This window comes from Clupea harengus, chromosome 24, assembly GCF_900700415.2.
Source record: "Clupea harengus chromosome 24, Ch_v2.0.2, whole genome shotgun sequence".
Lineage (NCBI taxonomy): Eukaryota > Metazoa > Chordata > Actinopteri > Clupeiformes > Clupeidae > Clupea > Clupea harengus.
Window position 1 is genome coordinate 16253193 of NC_045175.1, and position 5000 is coordinate 16258192.

The 5000-nt window shown below is 51.2% G+C and overlaps 1 protein-coding gene across 1 annotated transcript in view; it reads left to right on the forward strand.

Moving 5' to 3' along the window:
* The window catches only part of gcgrb (glucagon receptor b), a 30957-nt gene that overhangs the window by 21847 nt on the left and 4110 nt on the right, over positions 1 to 5000 (forward strand). The gene's annotated exons all lie outside the window — the stretch shown is intronic.

Genomic DNA, 5000 nt, shown 5'->3' on the forward strand with positions numbered 1-5000 from the left:
GTCGTTATGTAGCGTGCCTTACCCAGCCGTTCAATCAGGTCTTTCCAGCCTGGGCATTGGGTATGCAATCAAAGTGTGGATTGTGCATTTACTTTGCGAAAGTCTATGCAAAATCGGATTTTGCCATCTTTTTTAGGGACTAGCACAACGGGATTACTCCACTCACTATGGGATCTTTTAATGACCCCCAGGGACAGCATCTCCTCCACCTCCTCCTTAAGTAGAGGCAGAAGACGCTCTGGGATTCGGTACATCCTTTGACGTACTGGTGTGCTATCTTTCAGCGGAATGAAGTGTTCCACTAGGGTGGTGACTCCAGGTGTCTCTCGACACAGACCTGGAGGAATGATGGCCTCCAGCTCTCTCTGCTGCTGTGGAGTAAGGTGTGCTAGGTCAAGAGGTGCAAGTGGTTGAGCAGTTGGAAAAAACTGCTCTGGAGTATCCTCTTCTTCTCCAACGGCTTGCACCATGAGCTGTGTAGACTGCTCTCGGGAACTCTCTCCCGCCACTCTTTAAGCAGGTTGATGTGGAAGACCCGCTTTGGTTTCTTCCGGCCAGGCATGTTGATCTCATAGGTGGCAGGCCCCACCTTCCGGGTAATGGTGTATGGCCCCTGCCACTGAGCGAGTAGCTTGTTCTCCGATGTAGGGAGGAGCAGGAGAACTTTCTGCCCCGGCTGAAGAGTTCTTTGTCTGGCCTTTTTGTCGTACCAGACCTTCTGGCGGTGTTGCACTTGCTCCAGGTTGCTCCGGACCAGCTCTGTCATCTCCTCCATCTTTTCCCGCATTTGCAGGACATGGGCAAGAATGCTGTGGGTCTCCGGTGCCTTTGGTCCCTCCCAGGCTTCTTTCAGCAGATCCAGGGGGCCTCGCACTGGTCTCCCATACAACAGTTCAAATGGAGAGAAACCGGTAGATGCCTGGGGCACCTCACGATATGCGAACAGCAAGTATGGCAGCCAGCGGTCCCAATCTTTTCCATTGGCTGACACGTACTTCCGTAGCATATTCTTTAGGGTTTGGTTGTAGCGTTCAACCAAGCCATCAGTTTGGGGGTGATAGGGTGTGGTCCGTATCCCCTTAATCCCAAGTAAGCTATAGACCTGCTTGAGCTTCTTGGACAAAAAGGCTGTTCCCCTGATCTGTGATGATCTTCTGGGGTATCCCTACCCTAGAGAACAGCTGAAGGATGGCTTTGTGCTATGGGTGGTGGCAAGTTACTTTGGCCGGCAGTGGGAAAGCCTTCCTGGATAGCGGGTAGCATACTCGCAAAACAACTAGACAGTGTCAAGCGGTGCCCTCCTCGGGCTGTTCTCCTCTAGAGGCCCCAACCAAGTCCATCCCCTAAATCCTATGTTAAAGGGGAACCCTCAACACTAATGGGAAAGTGGGCTGGAGAGGAATGGGCTAGTTTTCTGCCTTGCTAGTGGAATCTGACAAATACTGCAAGCCTTCGCCAGTAGCCCTGGAAATGTCTCCTGTACATTCCTGGCCACTCAAACCTAGCCGAAATCTCTCAAAGGTTTTGGTCGTACTGAGATGACCCGACCATGGGATACCTATGGCCCCAAGGACCAGAAGCTCTCTCTCTCAACCCCTTTGGGTAACCCACTAGCTGCTCTCTGCTAGATCCCTCCCTCTGGGCTGGTGACTCACAACACCCTCCATGCAACACAAAGCTTTCTCCATTGAGCGATGCCTGACACGCCAGTAGGCACACCATCTTTACTGCTAACTTTACTACAGGCCTCCTGCACAAGTTGGGTCTTGCTCTGTAGCTGCTTTATATCCAGGGTCATGTCTTCCAAGCTTCACCTCTATCTGAGTGCTCTCGCCATCTTGCTGCTTCTTAAGAGTCCCACTAACTGGTCTCTCTCCGTCTCTGCCTAAGGCTTTTCTTAGCTTTTAGCTTTCAGCTACCATCAAAGCTATCAAAAATGGCCAATCTCTCTGAGCTCACTGAGCTCTTGTGGCTCGTCTGCTTGGACTTTTGCCTGTGACCTAGTGTCACCATGCTTAACAGGCTATAGGCCTGCACCAACTCAGGCAGATCAGTATATCCTGTCCAAGGACTACAGGATGGTGAGACCCTCCACTACACCTACAGTAAGGCGGTAAGTCTGTCCTCTGCACCTCTATGTACACCTTGGCTACAGGATACACATGCTCATCGCCATTTACACAAATGACTGTCAGGCTCCCGCCAGTGACATACCATTCGATCCACTAGATGGGGCTGGACTAAAGTTTGGGAACTAAACCTTGTCAATCAGGGCACTAGTTCCTTTCCACCCACTAGCACTGGGACAGTCTGCAACCTACCCATAACCCCCTGTTTCTGCTCCTCTGACCAGGGGAGACAAACAGGTCCTTGGGCTTTGGGCTGCCACGCTGGGCAATCTGGTCTTGCATGTCCTTCTTTGTGACAGTGATTACACACAACACGACTGGCAGGGCGTTCCCTGTGGAAAGTAGTCGGCCTATACGGCCTGTAGGGGCCTTTCTCATTCCCTCTACTCTGTTCTCTAGGTCTAGGACCACCACCAAACCCATCTGACTTACCAGGGGCCGTGGCTTGGTAGCCAGTCGCAGCACGGAAGATCTTCGGGCCTCTGCGGGCCGAAAGGAAGTTCTCCACCAGTACTGCGGCCTGCTGGCCAGTCTGGGGTTTGTGCTCTTCCACCCACACCCTGGACTTCAGGTGACAAGGTGCGGAAAAAATTGTTCCCAGGATGATGTCTTCGGCCTCCTCTCAACCGTCTTTCTGCTCCGGTCTAATCATTTACCGGACAGTCTTTCACGCTGGTAGAAGTTCTTTGGGAGATCTCCCGCCGGCACATCTGGCTCACGAACCCTTCCCTCCTGTAGACTTCCCATTGATTTCGTACTTCTCCAGGATCGCCTCCCTCATCTCTTGGCATAATCCATAACCTGTCCGTTTATGTCCATGGCGACCATAGCACTGCGGGCCTTTGCCACTGAGGTGGCGGCACTATATACACCGCCAATCTTCCCTGGGCCCAGCGGATAGGGCCCTGGCAGTCGTTCAAGGTGGTGAGGTACTGCTCAATATCCTGCACCTCCTACATACCTCGGGAACAGCTTTCGTGACCATGCCACTGGAGCTGCGCCATCTCTATTCAGGTGTGCATTACCTGGCGGTTGGGGCTGATGCTGCAGTGGTGCGGCTGATCTGGCTGTGGCTGCGGCGGCAGCGGCTGTGGCTGTAGATCCTGCTGAGGCTGCAGTGGTGACTGTAGACCTTGCTGAGGCGGCGGAGATGCTTGACGTGGTGGCCGGTTTTGCTCAACGTCATCACGGAGCTGGTTTAGCTGGATCTGCACACTTCGCCATCTTTGCTCCTGCTTACTAGCATCCCGTTCCTGGGACTTCAGTGTCTTCTCCAGCAGGGTGTATAACCCGGCTATATCACCTGGCTTCTCATCATGCCTCCGCTCTACCGTGTCCAGTGTTCCACCTTCTGCCCCTTGTAGCACTTCCTCAGGGCCATCGCCCTCCTTCTCGTCACTCCGGCCTAGCCGTTGGTCCATCCTGTGCCACGTGCCACGAGCCTGTGTTCTACCTCGTCCACGCCTCGCACCTCTTCTTCCACCTCTTCTCTCCAGTTTCCTCTAGGGCGCCACAGAATCCCACTTCTGACACCAAATGTGAGCGACCGGCGCGGCCAGCCCACGATTAGGGATGTGGACTTTGGAGATGGTGGTCAAAAGAGTCGCCGGAGCAGTGGTTTACGTTTTCAATTCAACCATATTTATTTTCTTTCCAGGTTGTGGATTTTAGCAAAAGTATTAATAGCACAAAACAAAGTACTTCAGACAAAAACAAAGATTCAATATCCAAATGCAGCGTAACAGTGTTACCGTGACAGACAACTCCTCGCAGCAGGAAAGCTGTCCTTCTACCTCCACCCCTTGAATGGCACTGAGCTAGCCTCTTAAGAAGGCCTAGCTATTGCCCCTAATTGGCCTAATAGGGCCAACCCATGAATATGGGGAAGCAAAGCACATTGTGCATCTTATTAACAAAACCATTCATTCATGTTATTATATTCAATTATACATTTCAAATAACATATCTCCATATAAATCACTCAAACACCATTTAACCCATTAGCAAATCACCCTACAATGCATAAGTTATTACCTAAATGAAATGTGAACACGACCAAACACCCCTGTGAAATAATGCCCCGCTCCCTCCACTAGTGACACAATGTAAAAGTGCTATCCCAGCGCGAGCGCGCTTTCGCGTTGGGACCAGTATGTGGAAGCCGTGAGAACCAGGAAGTGTGAGTATATGTATCTGAACCAGTTTATGATGTTATTGCAATGCAAATGGTAAATGGATGAGATGGTGGGTACCAGTATATATATCAGTATAAATTGAGCAACAGCAGGTGTATGCAAATAATATGGATGCGTGCTGTATATCGCGGCAGACCAAACAATACACCAATTCGCGGTAAACACCCGACACCATTACAATCTCACACCGTGTAACAAACAAGCACCACAAACCCACAAAACACCCCACAACACTCTCAACAATGTTCAGGGTTCACATATTATGTGACCTGCGGGAAGATGCTTTGTAATGGTGGCTGCGTGCGTGTGTGTGTGAGAATGAATGAAGTCACCGTCTCTTACTCCCGCATTTCGCGGTAAAGTACATAAACAGTCCGGAATGTTCGTAACAGTGAGAAGGGAAATGTTCAGCTTCTCACACTCCCTCTCTCCCTCTCTCTCTCTCTCTCTCCCTCTCTCCCTCTCTCCTCTCTCTGTGTGGTCCTCTTGTGTGACACACAGTGGGCTGTGGGCTGCAGATACTTCCTTTTAAAGATATCTGTTAGTGGAGGCCTGATCCGGTCATGGCCCTCTCACACACACACACACACACACACACACACACACACACACACACACACACACACACACACACACACACCCTCTCAGATATCTGTTAGTGGAGGCCTGATCCGGT